This window comes from Salvelinus alpinus, chromosome 5 (genome assembly GCF_045679555.1).
Source record: "Salvelinus alpinus chromosome 5, SLU_Salpinus.1, whole genome shotgun sequence".
NCBI classification, from domain to species: Eukaryota; Metazoa; Chordata; class Actinopteri; order Salmoniformes; family Salmonidae; genus Salvelinus; species Salvelinus alpinus.
Window position 1 is genome coordinate 75,711,249 of NC_092090.1, and position 18,830 is coordinate 75,730,078.

The 18,830-nt window shown below is 41.6% G+C and overlaps 1 pseudogene; it reads right to left on the bottom strand.

Annotated features, from left to right (window-relative positions):
• Nucleotides 1-18,618, bottom strand: part of LOC139576804 (bridging integrator 3-like) — a 54,890-nt pseudogene extending 36,272 nt beyond the window's left edge.
• Between the last annotated feature and the right edge of the window lie 212 nt (nt 18,619-18,830).

Below are 18,830 nucleotides of genomic sequence, written 5' to 3' on the forward strand. Positions count from 1 at the left end.
AAAGCATGATGTTTCCACCCCCATGCTTCACAGTAGGTATGGTGTTCTTTGGATGCAACTCAGCATTCTTTGTCCTCCAAACACGACGAGTTGAGTTTACCAAAAAGTTATATTTTGGTTTCATCTGACCATATGACATTCTCCCAATCTTCTTCTGGATCATCCAAATGCTCTCTAGCAAACTTCAGACGGGCCTGAACATGTACTGGCTTAAGCAGGGGGACACGTCTGGCACTGCAGGATTTGAGTCCCTGGCGGGCGTAGTGTGTTACTGATGGTAGGCTTTGTTACTTTGGTCCCAGCACTCTGCAGGTCATTCACTAGGTCCCCCCGTGTGGTTCTGGGATTTTTGCTCACCCTTCTTGTGATCATTTTGACACCACGGGGTGAGATCTTGCGTGGAGCCCCAGATCGAGGGAGATTATCAGTGGTCTTGTATGTCTTCCATTTCCTAATAATTGCTCCCACAGTTGATTTCTTCAAACCAAGCTGCTTACCTATTGCAGATTCAGTCTTCCCAGCCTGGTGCAGGTCTACAATTTTGTTTCTGGTGTCCTTTGACAGCTCTTTGGTCTTGGCCATAGTGGAGTTTGGAGTGTGACTGTTTGAGGTTGTGGACAGGTGTCTTTTATACTAATAACAAGTTCAAACAGGTGCCATTAATACAGGTAACGAGTGGAGGACAGAGGAGCCTCTTAAAGAAGAAGTTACAGGTCTGTGAGAGCCAGAAATCTTGCTTGTTTGTAGGTGACCAAATACTTATTTTCCACCATAATTTGCAAATAAATTCATAAAAAATCCTACAATGTGATTTTCTGGATTTTTTTTTCTCATTTTGTCTGTCATAGTTGAAGTGTACCTATGATGAAAATTACAGGCCTCTCTCATCTTTTTAAGTGGGAGAACTTGCACAATTGGTGGCTGACTAAATACTTTTTTGCCCCACTGTATATATATATATATATACAGTTGAAGTCGTAAGTTTACATACACTTAGGTTGGAGTCATTAAAACTCCACTCCACAAATTTCTTGTTAACAAACTATAGTTTTGGCAAGTCGGTTAGGACATCTACTTTGTGCATGACAAGTGATTTTTCCAACAATTGTTTACAGATTATTTCACTTAATCACAATTCCAGTGGGTCAGAAATGTACAACACTAAGTTGACTGTGCCTTTTAAACAGCTCGGAAAATTCCAAATGTTGTTATGGCTTTAGAAGGTTCTGATAGGCTAATTGACATCATTTGAGTCAATTGGAGGTGTACCTGTGGATGTATTTCAAGGCCTACCTTCAAACACAGTGCCTCTTTGCTTGACATCATGGGAAAATCAAAAGAAATCAGCCAAGACCTCAGAAAAAACATTGTAGACCTCCACAAATCTGGTTCATGCTTGGGAGCAATTTCCAAACGCCTGAAGGTACCACGTTCATCTGTACAAACAATAGTACGCAAGTATAAACACCATGGGACCATGCAGCCGAAGAACACCATCCCAACCGTGAAGCACAGGGGTGGCAGCATCATGTTAGATGGCACAAAATAGATGGCATCATGAGGAAAGAGAATTATGTGGATATATTGAAGCAACATCTAAAGACATCAGTCAGGAAGTTAAAGCTTGGTCACAAATGGGTCTTCCAAATGGGCAATGACCCCAAGCATACTGGCTTAAAGACAACAAAGTCAAGGTATTGGAGCGGCCATCACAAAGCCCTGACCTCAATCCAATAGAACATTTGTGGGCAGAACTGAAAAAGTGTGTGCGAGCAAGGAAGCCTACAATCCTGCCTCAGTTACACCAGCTCTGTCAGGAGGATTGGGCCAAAATTCACCCAACTTATTGTGGGAAGCTTGTGGAAGGCTACCCGAAATGTTTGACCCAAGTTAAACAATTTAAAGGCAACGCTACCAAATACTAATTGAGTGTAGGTAAACTTCTGACCCACTGGGAATGTGATGAAAGAAATAAAAGCTGAAATTGTAACGCTCGTCGTTAGGTGGAAGAGAGGAGGACCAAGGCGCAGCGTGGTAAATGTTCATGATGATGAATTTTAATGCGAATCCAACAAACAGAACACTAACAAAATACAAAACAATAAACGAATGGAACAAACGAACGAAACAGTACCGTGTGGCGAACAAACACTGACACGGCAACAAACACCCACAAACCAAAAGTGAAACCCAGGCTGCCTAAGTATGATTCTCAATCAGGGACAACGATTGACAGCTGCCTCTGATTGAGAATCATACCAGGCCGAACACAAAACCCCAACATAGAAAAACACACAGACAGCCCACCCCAACTCACGCCCTGACCATACTAAATAAAGACAAAACAAAGGAAATAAAGGTCAGAACGTGACAGAAATAAATCACTCTCTACTATTATTCTGACATTTCACATTCTTAAAATAAAGTGGTGATCCTAACTGACCTAAAACAGGGAATTTTTACTAGGATTAAATGTCAGGAATTGTAAAAAACTGAGTTTAAATGTATTTGTAAGGTGTATGTAAACTTCCGACTTCAACTGTATAAATATATTTCACTGTTGGACATGAAAGACTAAATAACCAGGAAATCAGCTCCAAGTGATTTACATTTTGGAAATATGTTCCCACGTAATCCCACACATAATAGATATGTAAGTAAGGTTTGAAATTATTATGTTTTAGTCAAATATTGTATCTGTTTCGGCTTCTTGTGGTCAATTTGCAGTCTACAATTATTTGTAATTATGTTCAGGCCAGTCGATCAATAAAGAAATAAATAGTCCCGTGGTTGAATCTAGTTGATGATCCATGTTGTAGGCTGTCTCATTGTCAATGGTGATCAGGCCTACCACTGTCGTGTCGTCAGCAAACTTGATGATGGTGTTGGAGTCTTGCGTGGCCACGTAGTCGTTGGTGAACAAGAAGTACAGGAGGGAACTAAGCACACCCCCCTGTAGGGCCCCCGTGTTGAGGGTCAGCGTGGCAGAGGAAATGTTGCCTTCCCTCAACACCTGGGGTTGGCCCGTCAGGAAGTCCAGGATCAGGCTGCAGAGGGCGGTGTTCAGTCCTAGGGTCCAAAGCTTGGTGACGAGCTTGGAGGGGACTATGGTGTTGAACGCTGACCTGTAGTAAATGAACAGCATTCTCACATAGGTATTCATCCCTCTTATCTAGGTGGATGGGGGCAGTGTGGAGTGCAATTGAGATTGCATCGTCTATGGATCTGTTGGGACGGTATGCAAATTGGAATGGGTCTAGGGTTTCTGCGATGATGGGAGTTGATGTGTGCCATAACCAGCCTTTCAAAGCACGATTACAGATGTGTGCTACAGGGCGGTAGTCATTGTGGCAGGTAAACTTAAAGTTCTTGTGAACAGGAATGATGGTGGTCAGCTTGAGATGTGGGAATTACTGACTGGGACAAGGAGAGGTTGAAAATGACCGTGAATATGCCTGCCAGCTGTTCTCCGCATGCTCTGAGAACACACCCTGGAATATCACCCGGCCTCGCAGCCTTAAGCGTGTTTACCTATTTAAAAACCTTACGACAGCCTCGGAGCAGCGACATCAACCAGTCCCCTGGGTCAGCGGGGGCCCTCGTTCCCGACTCAGTGTTATTTTTTGTCAAAGAGTGCATAAAATACATTGAGTTCGTCTGGTAGAGAGGCATCGTTGGCAGATCACAGCTGGGTCTTCCTTTGTAATCCGTAATGGACTGTAGCCCCTTCTTAATGCATCGAAGCCTATGTAATAGGATACCACCTTGTTCCTATATTGCCCTTTCGCTTGTTTGATGGCTCTGCGGAGGTCGTAGCGGGACTTCATGCACTTGTTTGTGTCTTCAGCCGTAGCCTCCGGGTTGGCTGCGATAGCCCTGTGTGCGGGAGCCCTGTTCTTTAGCTTAGCGCCAACCTCTGTGTTAATCCAGGGCTTTTGATTGGGGAAGGAGCGAACCTTCACTTTGGGGACAACGTCGTGATGCATTTCCTAATGAAGCTGGTGACGGAGGTGGTTGGCTTGACGGAGCTGGTTAGCTCTGCTATTGGCAGAGTCCTGGGACATATTCCAGTCAGCGCAAGCAAAGCAGTTTTGTAGCATAGCATCGGAAACAGAGGACCATTTCTCAACGGAGCGCATCAAGGGTACTTCCTGTTTGAGCTTCTGCTTGTGACATCTTATGATAGTTTTGATAGGTAACAACTTATTTTATTAATGCCATCCGTCTTTTATCTGCCTGAATCCAACTTTCTAAACCATGTCTTGCTACATAAGTTGTTACTTAAAATCACCAGAATGATGGAGAATCCATGAAAAAGAAAACACTATTTTTATTGCCACCAAACATGGCTGTAGGTTGACATTGACGTGACACTAATAACATCCAAGGAACATGATGGACGGTTGCCGTTGACAGGCACAGTGAGACAACAGCTGCGTCAAAAGAAAGGTGTGTAAACTAATGAGATGGAAAGATGAGGGTGCGAGGCAGGGCCGTGTTGTGTAACCAGGGAACACCACTGATGTGTGTGTGGCAGTTCCCTTTGATAACAGCTCAATCAGAAAACCCAACACAGCCAAGAGAGGCAACAGGAAAATGGGCTTAATCCGAATTACAACAGAAAGGATGCTTTCACTGGCAGGAGGGAGTATTAAGTCCCTATCAAACTAACCCTGGTAAAGCGCTGGGGAAAATATGTTCTTTGATTCCCCTTTTGACTCCGAGAGATAAGCAGTGTTGTAACAACATGGATGCATCCCATTCATAAATCACTGACTCATATCAGATCAAGTTCTACGGTCAAAATAGCTGATTCAGGAGGAAAAGTTTCACATGTCATACTTTTGGTGAGCCAACGCCATCATGGAAAACTACGTTTCGTCACCCACTGACATTCCTGAGGTCCACGGGGTGAATCATCTTACTACCCATGCAACGCATCACTAGAACACTATGGCAGTAACTGGGCCTAGCCTACCTATCTGAGCAGTGATCACATAAGACTTGGCAAGGACTGTACGATATGTCAACTGTTTGTTAATCACGCAGTAACTTTCCAAGAAAGAAGGTAAGATCATAAACGTGGCAAAGACTGCTAGAATTCATGCAAAACACCACGACTCTATATCTTTGGCCCAATACAAAAGATCTTGGCCCAGCAGAACATACAATCGAGCCCCACAGTCACAAAGTATACAGTGCATTCAGAAAGTATTCAGACCCCTTTACTTTTTCCACATTTTGTTACGTTACAGCCTCTAAAATTGATTAAATAAAGAATCCTCATCAATCTACACACAATATCCCACAATGCGAAAACAAAGCGAAAACAGGTTTTAATAGAGTACCAGTCCAAAGATTGGACACACCTACTCATTCAAGAGTTTTTCTATCATTTTACTATTTTATACGTTGTAAAATAATAGTGAAGACATCAAAACTTTGAAATAACACATATGGAATGATGTAGTAACTAAAAAAGTATAAAACAAAACAAATTATATTTGAGATTCTTGAAAGCAGCCACCCTTTGCCTTGATGACAGCTTTGCACACTCTTGGCATTCTCTCAACCAGCATCATGAGGTGGAATTTCTTTCCTTCTCAATGCATTTGAGCCAATCAGTTGTGTTGTGACAAGGTAGGAGTGGTATACAGACGATAGCCCTATTTGGTAAAAGACCAAGTCCATATTATGGCAAGAACAGCTCAAATAAGCATAGAGAAACGACAGTCCATCTTTAATTTAAGACATGAAGGTCAGTCAATCCGGAAAACTATAAAGAACTTTAAAAGTTCCTTCAAGTGCAGTCGCAAAAACCATCAAGCGCTATGATGAAACTAGCTCTCATGAGGACCGCCACGGGAAAGGAAGACCAAGAGTTACCTCTTGTGCAGAGGAAAAGGTCATTAGAGTTACCAGCCTCAAATTGCAGCCCAAATAAATGCTTCACAGTGTTCAAGTAACAGACACATCTCAACAACTGTTCAGAGGAGACTGCGTGAATCAGGCCTTCATGGTCGAATTGCTGCAAAGAAACCACTACTAAAGGACACCAATAAGAAGACTTGCTTGGGCCAAGAAACACAAGCAATGGACATTAGACCGGTGGAAATCTGTCCTTTGGGCTGATGAGTCCAAATGTGAGTTTTTTGGTTCCAAACGACGTGTCTTTGTGAGACACAGAGTAGTTGAACAAATGATCTCCGCATGTGTGGATGCACGGAGGAGGTGGTGTGATGGTGTGGGGGTGTTTTGCTGGTGACACTGTCAGTGATTTACTTAAAACACTTAACCAGTATGGCTACCACAGCATTCTGCAGTGATACGCCATCCCATCTGGTTTGCGCTTAGTGGGACTATCATTTGTTTTTTAACAGGACAATGACCCAACACACCTCCAGGCTGTGTAAGGGCTATTTGACCAATAAGGAGAGTGATGGAGTGCTGCATCAGATGACCTGGCCTCCACAATCACTCGACCTCAACCCAATTGAGATGGTTTGGGATGAGTTGGACCGCAGAGTGAAGGAAAAGCAGCCAACAAGTGCTTAACATATGTGGGAACTCCTTCAAAACTGTTGGAAAAGCATTCCAGATGAAGCTGGTTGAGAGAATACCAAGGGTGTGCAAAGCTGTCATCAAGGTTGGCTACTTTGAAGAATCTAAAATACAAAATATATTGATTGTGTCACGATCGTCGTCAGGGTGGAAATGACAGGACCAAGGTGCAGCGTGGTGAGTGTACATTTCTTTTATTGTTATAAATGTCGCCAACAAAACAAGAAATACCAAAAACGAACGTGATGCTGACTAGGGCTATACAGGCCACTAACACAGACAACTACCCACAACTACCAAAATGAAAAAAGGCTGCCTAAGTATGATTCCCAATCAGAGACGATAGACAGCTGGCCCTGATTGAGAACCATACCCAGCCAAAACATAGAAACAAACAACATAGAATGCCCACCCAAAATCACACCCTGACCTAACCAAATAGAGAAATAAAACGTCTCTCTATTGTCAGGGCGTGACAGATTGACACTTTTTTGATTACTACATGATTCCATATGTGTTATTTCAATAGTTGCTGTCTTCACTACAATGTAGAAAATAGTCAAAAATAAACAAAACCCTTGAATGAGTAGGTGGGTCCAAACTTTTGACTGGTACTGTACATTTTTGCAAATGTATTAAAAAAAAAAAAAATATAGAGAAATACCTTATTTACATAAGGATTCAGACCCTTTGCTATGATACTCGAAATTGAGCTCAGGTGCATCCTGTTTCCATTGATCATCCTTGAGATGTTTCTACAACTTGATTGGAGTCCACCTGTGGTAAATTCAATTGATTGGACGTGATTTGGAAAGGCACACACCTGTCTATATAAGGTCCCACAGTTGACAGTGCATGTCAGAGCAAAAAACCAAGACATGAGGTTGAAGGAATTGTCTGTAGAGCTCTGAAACAGGATTGTGTCGAGGCACAGATCTGGGGAAGGATACCAAAAAATGTCTGCAGCATTGAAGGTCCCCAAGAACACAGTGGCCTCCATCATTCTTAAATGGAAGAAGTTTGGAACCACCAAGACTCTTCCTAGAGTTGGCCACCCGGCCAAACTGAGCAATCGGGGAGAAGGGCCTTGGTCAGGGAGGCGACCAAGAACCCGATGGTCACTCTGACAGAGCTCCAGAGTTCCTCTGTGGAGATGGGAGAACCTTCCAGAAAGCCAACCATCTCTGCAGCACTCCACCAATCAGACATTTATGGTAGAGTGACCAGACGGAAGCCACTCCTCAGTAAAAAGGCACATGACAGCCCGCTTGGAGTTTGCCAAAAGGCACCTAAAGGACTCTCAGACCATGAGAAACAAGATTCTCTGGTCTGATGAAACCAAAATGTAACTATTTGGCCTGAATGCCAAGCTTCATGTCTAGAGGAAACCTGGCACCAACCCTACAGTGAAGCATGGTGGTGGAAACATCATGCTGTGGGGATGTTCTTCCCTAGGTCGTGACTGGGTCGAGGGAAAGATGAACGGAGCAAAGTACAGAGAGATCCTTGATGAAAACCTGCTCCAGAGCGCACCTCAGACTGGGGCAAGGGATCACCTTCCAACAGGACAACAACCCTAAGCACACAGCCAAGATAACGCAGAAGTGGCTTCGGGACTAATCTCTGAATGTCCTTGAATGGCCCAGCCAGAGCCCGGACTTGAACCCGATCAGACATCCCTGGAAAGACCTGAAAATAGCTGTGCAGCGACTCTCCCCATCCAACCTGACAGAGCTTGAAAGGATCTGCAAAGAAGAATGGGAGAAACTCCCCAAATACAGGTGTGCCAAGCTTGTAGCATCACCACCTTCCGGAAACACCTGAAACACCACCTCTTTAAGGAATACCTAGAATAGGATAAAGTAATCCTTCTAACCCCCCCCCCCCCTTTAAAAGAGTTAGATGCACTATTGTAAAGTGGTTGTAAGTCGCTCTGGATAAGAGCGTCTGCTAAATGACTTAAATGTAAATGTAAATGTAGCATCATACCCAAGAAGACTCAATGCTGTTATCACTGCCAAAGGTGCTTAAACAAAGTACTGATTAAAGGGTCTGAATACTTATGTAAATGTAATATTTTTATTTGTTTTTTCTTTGTCATTATGGGGAATTGTGTGTAGATCGATGAGAAAAAAAAGCTGTTTAATCAATTCTAGAATAATACTTAAACATAACAAAATGTAGAAAAAGTGCGAGATTTCTTGCATGACAGTTTTCTGACTCATGCAGGAATTGGGGATTGTGGTATGAGCACAGTCGGTCTGGACTAGTCATCCGATACATATTTTACATTCTATTTTAGATTAAATTAAGAAATTTGTGGTTTTTTATTTTTAATACATTTACAAAAATGTCTGTTTTTGCTTTGTCATTATTGGGTATTGGGTTTAGATTGAGGAAAATAAAATGATTTAATCAATTTTATAATAAGGCTGTAACGTAACAAAATGTGGAATAAGTCAAGGGGTCTGAATACTTTTGAATGCACTGTACTTAGCTAACAGCCTGTGGACACTGCCTTATTTGCTCAAATCCCAAAGCGATCCAAAGAGAATGGTAGGCTAGAGGGGTAGAGGAAGGAGGATGGTCTATGCTGTGGGAATCGTTTGTTATGTTTCTTCACACACAGTGGCATTTCAGTAGAGGCCTGTACATTTAGAAACTTTGGTTAGTCTGTAAGCCCTGATCCCATGACCTACTCAAAGAAGGGCAGGAAAGACAGAGAGTGCACAGAGCATGTTACATTAGGTAAATAAAGAGCACAACTTTCTCTTCTATGGACAGACTTACAACTTAAGCTATCAGTCAAAGTGAACACTACACAGGTGTTACAGTGAACCAAGCACAATTGCACTAAATTGTACTCAAACTACAATAGGTTAGATGTCTTGTTCATCGACTGTATGGATAATTCCATAGGCTAAATTGTTATACTGCATTGTTGGTTAAGGGCTTGTAAGTAAGCATTTCACTTTCACCTGTTGTATTCGGCACATGTGACAAATAAAATTTGATTTGAAATATCAGGTAAAAAATTATTATGCTTTGCAGCTTTGGACAAGTTCCAAAGCTGACCATTTTTGACAAGGAGCATGTGTGCACCTACGTTGAAAAATGTAGGCGCACACAAAGAAACTTAGGAGCACAATGCCAAATATTTTAGGTAATAACACTGGAATCCTTATTTTTCTAGGCGCAGTGATGTTCCTAAATACAAATTCCAGGTCGCACAGCAAAATATTTAAGCACATATGCGAGTAAAATTGTCTCACTGTAGAACCTTACTTAGCCTATAGGACAATATCCTTGATATAGCCTGGACCTATTCTGAATTATGTTAAAAGTAAAAGCATTATTATAGTATATTAGGCTATATTGTATGGTGTTGTTGTTTAAGGCAGGGCAATTCCATGCCAGCGTAGACTGAAACATTTTTGGTATCTCAGATTGTTCTGGCACTTCTCACATAGTAACTTCATTGGGAGGAAAGACGCTCGAGATGCTTTTTACTTGTATGACAAACAATATTTTTGAAAATCATGATGAAAGTGCCCATTTTAGACCTAGTATACATTCCTCCTGTATGATCTGTGAACTGTACAGATCATGATACAGACAACATCTTGGTGTCATTATACTCCTTATAGTGTTCTCAAATTATAGTGTTCTCAAATATGGAGTAGCCTATGTCTAAATTCTGAAATACACATTGACTTTTTTTATTCAACATTAAGAATAGTAATATCTCAAAAGTACCCTTTCTGAGATTGCTTATTTTTAAACATATTGTTTGTAAGAATATACTCTTCAAACATCAACTTTCCAGAGTGGGCTCTCTGGTACCTTTAATGATATGACCCATTTCATACATAGAAATTGACATTATAGGTAATTAACCAATCACAGTCCTCCTTTAGGATTGCACATTCAGAAAATAGCCAGCAGAGGGAGCTCTGTTTGAATCTATTTTCCCATTCACTGTGTTGGTGGTGCTCATAAAATGTAAAAATACTAATAAAACGAATATATCTTGATGAAATAAGTATTCAACCACCTGAACCAATACACGTTAGAATCACCTTTGGCAGCAATTACAGCTGTGAGTCTTTCTAGGTAAGTCACAAGGAGCTTTCCACACCTGGATAGTACAACATTTGCCCATTATTATTTTCAAAATTCTTCAATCTCTGTCAAATTGGTTGTTGTTCATTGCAAGACAACCATTTTCAGGTCTTGCCTTAGATTTAAGCAGATTTAAGTCAAAACTGTAACTCAGCCACTCGGGAACATACCCTGTCTTCTTGGTAAGCAACTCCAGTGTAGATTTGGCCTTTTAGGTTTTTGTCCTGCTGAACAAAAAGTGAATTGCTTTGCCACATTTTTTGCAGAAAGTATTTTTTGATTGTATTAGGATCCCCATTAGCCGATGCCAATTGATGATAGTTAGTCTTACTGGTGTCAGACACGTAACAAAAAAAATGCATTACAAAAAATACTTTACAATTTACATACAGTACCTACTCATTCAAGGGTTTTTTCTTTATTTTTACTATTTTCTACATTATAGAATAATAGTGAAGACATCAAAACTATGAAATAACACATATGGAATCATGTAGTAACCAAAAAAGTGTTAAACAAATCAAAAGTATTTTATATTTCAGATTCTTCAAATTAGCAACCCTTTGCCTTGATGACAGCTTTGCACATTCTTGGCATTATCTCAACCAGTTTCATGAGGTAGTCACCTGGAATGCATTTCAAATAACAGGTTAAAAGTATATTCGTGGAATTTCTTTCCTTCTTAATTCGTTTGAGCCAATCAGTTGTGTTGTGGCATGGTAGGGTTGGTATACAGAAGACAGCCCTATTAGGCAAAATACCAAGTTCATATTATGGCAAGAACAGCTCAAAAAAGCAAAGAGAAACAACAGTCCAGCATTACTTTAAGGTCAGTTAATGCAGAAAAGTTCAATCGCAAAAACCTTCAAGCGCTATGATGAAACTGGCTCTCATAAGGACCGTCACAGGAAAGGATGACCCAGAGTTACCTCTGGTGCAGAGGAAAAGTTAATTAGAGTTACCAGCCCCTCAGATTGCATCCCAAAGAAACACTTCACAGAGTTCAAGTAACAGACAAATCTCAACATAATCTGTTCAGAGGAGACTGTGTGAATCAGGCCTTCATGGTCAAATTGCTCCAATGAAACCACTGCTAAAGGACACCAATAAGAAGAAACTTGTTTGTGCCAAGAAACACGAGCAATGGAAATTAGAACGATGGAAATGTATCAACATATGAGATTTTTGGTTCCAACCGCCGTGTCTTTATGAGATGCAGAGTAGGTGAACGGATGATCTCCGCATGTGTGGTTCCCACCGTGAAGCATGGAGGTGTGATGTGCGGGGGTGCTTTGCTGGTGACACTGTCTGATTTATTTAGAATTCAAGGCACACTTAACCAGCATGGCTACCACAGCATTCTTCAGCAACACCCATCTAGTTTGCGCTTAGTGGGACTATCATTTGTTTTTCAACAGGACAATGACCCAACACACCTTCAGGCTGTGTAAGGAGAGTGATGGTGCTGCATCAGATGACCTGGCCTCCACAATCACCCAATCTCAACCCAATTGAAATGTACTGGGATGAGATGGACCACAGAGTGAAAGAAAAGCAGCCAACAAGTCTTCAGAAAAGCTGTCATCAAGGCAAAGGGTGGCTAGTTTCAAGAATCTAAAATATGTTGATTTGGTTTAACACTTTTTTGTTACTACATGATTCCATATGTGTTATTTCATATGTTTGATGTCTTCACTCTTATTCTACAATATAGAAAATAGTAAAAATAAAGAAAATGCCTTGAATGAGTAGGCGTCCAAACTTTTGACTGGTACATTACTTTTAAAATCATTAACATGTACAGTGGCTTGCGAAAGTATTCACCCCCCTTGGCATTTTTCCTATTTTGTTGCTTTACAACCTGGAATTAAAGTGGATTTTTGGGGGGTTTGTATCATTTGATTTACACAACTTGCCTACCACTTTGAAGATGCAAAAAACCTTTTGGGGTGAAAGAAACAAGAGATAACAAGAAAACTTGAGCGTGCATAACTATTTACCCCCCCAAAGTACTTTGTAGAGCCACCTTTTGCAGCAATTACAGCTGCAAGTCTCTTGGGGTATGTCTCTATAAGCTTGGCACATCTAGCCACTGGGATTTTTGCAAAACTGCTCTAGTTCCTTCAAGTTGGATGGGTTCCGCTGGTGTACAGCATCTTTAAGTCATACCACAGATTCTCAATTGGATTGAGGTCTGGCCTTTGACTAGGCCATTCCAAGACATTTAAATGTTTCCCCTAAAACCACTCGAGTGTTGCTTTAGCAATACGCTTAGGGTCATTGTCCTGCTGGAAGGTGAACCTCCGTCCCAGTCTCAAATCTCTAGAAGACTGAAACAGGTTTCCCTCAAGAATTTCCCTGTATTTAGCGCCATCCATCATTCCTTCAATTCTGTCCAGTTTCCCAGTCCCTGGCGATGAAAAACATCCCCACAGCATGATGTTGCAACCACCATGCTTCACTGTGGAGATGGGTGTTCTCGGGGTGATGGGAGGCATTGGGTTTACGCCAGACATAGCGTTTTCCTTGATGGCCAAAAAGCTAAATTTTAGTCTCATCTGACCAGAGTACCTTCTTCCATATGGTTGGGTAGTTTCCCACATGCATTTTGGCGGACACCAAACGTGTTTGCTTATTTTTTTCTTTAAGCAATGGCTTTTTTCTGGACACTCTTCCGTAAAGCCCAGCTCTGTGGAGTGTACGGCTTAAAGTGGTCCTATGGACAGATACTCCAATCTCCGCTGTGGAGCTTTGCAGCTCCTTCAGGGTTATCTTTGGTCTCTTTGTTGCCTCTCTGATTAATGCCCCCCTTGCCTGGTCTGTGAGTTTTGGTGGGCGGCCCTCTCTTGGCAGGTTGTTTGTGTTGCCATATTCTTTCAATTTTTTAATAATGGATTTAATAGTGCTCTGTGGGATGTTCAAAGTTTCTGATATTTTTTTATAACCCAACCCTGATCTGTACTTCTCCACAACTTTGTCCCTGACCTGTTTGGAGAGATCCTTGGTCTTCATGGTGCCCCTTGCTTAGTGGTGTTGCAGACTCTGGGGCCTTTCAGAACAGGTGTATATATACTGAGATCGTGTGACAGATCATGTGACACTTAAGACTTTATTTAACTAATTATGCGACTCCTGAAGGCAATTGGTTGCACCAGATCTTATTAGGGGCTTCATAGCAAAGGGGGTGAATACATATGCACTAACCACTTTTCCGTTTAAAACGTTTTTTGGGAATTTTTTGAAACAAGTTATCTTTTTCATTTCACTTCACCAATTTGGACTATTTCGTGTATGTCCATTACATGAAATCCCCAAAAAAATCTATTTATATTACAGGTTGTAATGCAACAAAATAGGAAAAATGCCAAGGGGGATGAATACTTTTGCAAGGCACTGTAGTGTGCATCTATCAGGTACACATACATGTTAGTACATACACACAACAATAGGAGAGGCGTTGCTTTATTCGTTTTTTTTAAACCAGGTTTGCTGTTCACTTGCGCTATCCTTTTTGAAATGGGAGTTCCATGCAATCATGGCTTTGTAAAATACTGTACATTTCCTTGAATTTGTTCTGGACCTGGGGAATGTGATAAGACCCCTGGTGGCATGTCTGGTGGGGTAAGTGTGTTTGTCAATGCTGTGTGTGTAAGCTGACTATGCAAACAATTTGGAATCTCCAACACATTAAACGTTTCTTATAAAAACAAGAAGTGATTCAGTCAGTCTTTCCTCAACTCTTAGCCAAGAGAGACTAGCATGCATAGTATTGATATTAGCCCTCTGACTACAATAAAGAGCAAAGTGTGGTGCTCTGTTCTGGGCCAGCTGCAGCTTAACTAGGTCTTTCTTTGCAGCACTTGACCATATGACTGGACACAAATCAAGATAAGACTAGAGCATGCAGGACTTTAGTTCCGTGTTGCAAACTGGATTCATCTTTTGGAGTATTTGTATTCTGTACAGGCTTCCTTTTCACTCTGTCAATTAGGTTGGTATTGTGGAATAATTACAATGTTGTTGATCATTCCTCTTGTCTCCTATCACAGCCATTAAACTCTGTTTTAAAGTCAACATTGCCCTCATGGTGAAATCCCTGAGGTTTCAATCCTCTCTGGCAACTGAGTTAGGAAGGACACCTGTATCTTTAGTGATTGGGTGTATTGATACACCATTAAAATGTGTAATTAATAACTTCACCATACTCAGAGGGATATTCCATGTCTGCTTATTTTTACCCATCTACCGATAGGTGCCCTTCTTTGCGAGGAATTGGAAAACCTTCTTGGTCTTTGTGGTTGAAACTTTGTTTGAAATTCACTGCCTAACTGAGGGCCCATACAGATAATTGTATTTGTGGGCTACAGAGATGAGGTACCTATTCAAACACTATTATTGCACACAGTGTGAGACCATGCAACTTATTACGTGACTTGTTAAGCAAATATTTACTCCTGAAATTATTTAGGCTTGTCATAATAGGGTTGAATACTTGCCACAAGACATTTCAGCCTTTCATTTTTTATAAAATAGGTAAAAACATAATTCCACTTTTGACATTATGGGGTATTGTGTGTAGGCCGGTGACCCAAAAAATCTAAACGTAGTCCATTTTAAATTCAGTCTAACACAACAAAATGTGGAAAAAGTCAAGGGGTGTGAATACTTTCTGAAGGCACCATAATTAGCAGCGAGCCCATTCTGGAAAATGTACTTGTAGAGTATATTGTTCCAAACAATAGCCTGTCTTACAATTAACAAAATTAAAAAGTGTACTTTTAATATATTAATATGTTCCATGTTAAATAAGAATTTTTTATTTCAGAATCAAGACTTGCTCCATATTTTAGAGCACACTATAAGGAATATAATGACACCAAGATGTCTGTACAATTTACATGTACGCTTCACAGATGTCTGTACGATTTACATGTACGGTTCACAGATCTCTACCTTTTTTTCTTGTAAAAATTTAGCTAATGAGAGCAAGGCATAACCCCTAATTTGCCCTGAGTTCAACACAACAATATGGCTGTTGGTGTAGGCCTAATTAATGTAGGTAAGGCCCACTGTTTTAGCTGTCAGCAAACTGCGGTGCCCGGTTTTACATTCCCTAAAACATAGTGACTCATGTTAAAACCAACAGTTTAACACCCCTGCTCTCCCCCTTGACCAAACCTTCAGAACTAAGCTGTTTCCTTATGGACGTCACTCTACTCTAGTCTAGACGTATGCATGCCCAGAGAAACAACCGTCTTATTTACCAGCACAGCCATTAGCTCTGCATGATAAAAATACAGAAATTATGCTGCTACAGGAAGAACCAATGACTACGTTGGAACTATAAATGTGTGCGCCATTGGCAAGGGGATAACATATCACTTCAATTGGGGCTATTGCCTGGAGTACAGAGGGCTGGTTGAGGACATTAGGAGTGCAATTGTTCGGATGACCCGAGTCAAATCTCTCACGTCACAGAAGCAAGAGTGAGGGCCTGACTGGAATGCGTTGGTCAGCATAGTTGATAAAGGGCTCTTTCACTGGACATGCACCACACATTTGACCTTGTGCTTGGCTGTGCGTAGAGGCCTGCACGGGCAGGAATTTTAAGCCTGAGCCCTACCCATGCCAGCAACGATTAAGCCCTACCTTACACAGGCCCGATTGCTCCTGCAAAATTTAAGGCACCCCACATTTGACCCTGTGCTTGGCTGTGCGTAGAGCCCTGCACGGGCATACATTTTAAGCCCAAACCCTACCCATGCCCGTGACCATCAGGTCCTACTCCACCAGGCCCAATTGTTTCTGCCAAATTTAAGGCCCGGCCAAAATAACTTCAATCATTAGTATCCATTAGCTACTGATCTCTGTCTGTCTGTCCCCCTCCCTGCAGTGCTCACACAGCATGCACTCTGCTGCTAGTCTGTCACCCTCAGTCGGGCTGTAAAAAAACAGGATGCGTCCGGTTTTCAGGATGCGACTTCTGCTTTTGGACATTAACAAGGCGACACTCAATCTTAACTCCTCTACAACATTTACTGGATTGGTTGAACAGTGCAGAAGAGAACCTTCCTTGACAGCTTGTTTTTCTCTCATCCGGACCAGAAAGAGACACTGCTCAAGTGTTTCTTTAACGCCTGCTACGTTACATGCTGACCAGACCGGACACGTCGCGTGCGCGAGCGTCGCAAAATAAATTTAGAAATCCATGTTATTCAATTATTGCACCCACACTGCTCGCGCGCGCCAACGAGCGTCTGCAACGCCAAGGGCTAAAATAGAACTCATTCTTATTTCTGATGCAGATCGCGGTGCAAGTCCTGCCTCTCCCATCTCCTCATTGGTTTATAAAAGCAGGTACCCACGTGCCATCTCCTCATTGGTTATATCCACGTAGGTGATTGAAAGACTAACTGTTTTGCCGGTAGTCATGGTAATACAATGAAAGTTTAGATGCAATCACCATATAAATGAAACGATGAAAAAGCCTGGAAGGAGGAGAGATAACTAGAAACGATTCGGTTGGCCGTTTTATGTGTGGATTAATTGTCGGAGTAGAGGTCCTTGTGCATTTCAGGTAAAATAACAACTCAATGTTTATATCCCAGGACAAATTAGCTAGCAACAGCATGCTAGCTAAATAGGACAAATTAACGTTAGCTAGCAAGTGCAAGCTAACTAGCTAAATTGCCATACATGTTTAATGCTTTTCGACCTGTCCCCAAATTATGTAGGGGGACAAAATACATGTATGCACGATAGCGCACGCGCGCAGCCGGTTTGGGTTCCGTGTTAGGTTAATAGTCTGCCTGTGCGAGTATCCAGAGCAATGGCTCCGCCTCGGGCTGCTCAAAGACGAGACAAGTTTTTGTCACTCTAAACTCAGGAACATTATTTTCTGTGAAATAATCTGTCCTGTCGACTCGGACAATGTTCTGGTCGTATATTTGACGTGGTTGAAGCACGTCTGCCACCATGTTATGATCTTAGTAAGTTAAGACCGTAGGCTAGCCTACTGAGCAGCAGAGCATGAGCAAATGGCTCAGCTGCAAAATGCTTGATCAATTTAGTGATACACGAGCCCTGCCCGTACCCTAGTAACGTTAATTGATGAAAAAAACAGGCCCAAACCCAATAAAGGTGTGTAGTAATTGAACCTCCCTAGGACGAGCGTCGTGACTCTTTAACAAAACTCGAGCAGCTTCTATGAATGGGTTAGCGCCTACCTAAGCAGGTAACGTTAGTTAGCTAAAATTGGCAACCTGACTAGCTAACTAAGAATTTAACTCCACTACAACGTAACATTGAAGTTAAATCCTAAGGTTAGTGCCAGGTAAGTATTAGCTCTCTTTGCTAGACAGTTGGTTAGTTAGCTAGCAAGCCAACACGTCATAAGTTGTTGTTTATGGTCACTATGCTAACGTTAGCTGGCGAGCTAGGGTGCTAACTATCTAGCCAATGTAAATAACAGCTCACAAGCTACGCTCGGGATGCTAGCCTTTTAAAGTTAGTTGACGAGTTTGCAAGGCAAATGACACCATACTGTAAGCTATAATTGTTAACACACATGTGTATAATATTTCTAAATAGCTTGGCCAGTTCTAGACACCGTTAACTTACTGAAAGCTAAGCCAATGGCTAGCTGTTAAGTTAGCTAGCTAACCCCACAATTTCACTAGTCGAGTCAAACCGTTAGCTTGTTGAAGACGATTAATTTGTCTAGCTGTCTTATCAAAATACATACCAGCTCATTTTGTCTGAATTTCTCATCCAGTTTCAATGGGCAGCTTTTCTCTCTTCAGATAACCTCATCCCATTTCACATAAAATACTTGCTAACTAGATAAAGTAACCAGAAAGTGGCTACAGTAGTAGCACAGATAGATGAGAACATATTTGGTAGTAGTTTTGGAAGGGGGGTTAAACTACGGAAAGCAGAAAGGCCTGCACGGCGCACTTGGTTAGTGAGAGGGAGACTAGGTATAGATCCAACTATTTATGTGGGCTTGTCTGTTCAGCAATGTCATTTTTGGAGTTTGAAATGTAATATTATAGCTTAGAAAATTATGTTACTGACAGATGAGCTCGTATCAAGGAAAGATCAGAAATAAAAGAGATCCTGGACTTTCAGGATTTCATGCTGATCTC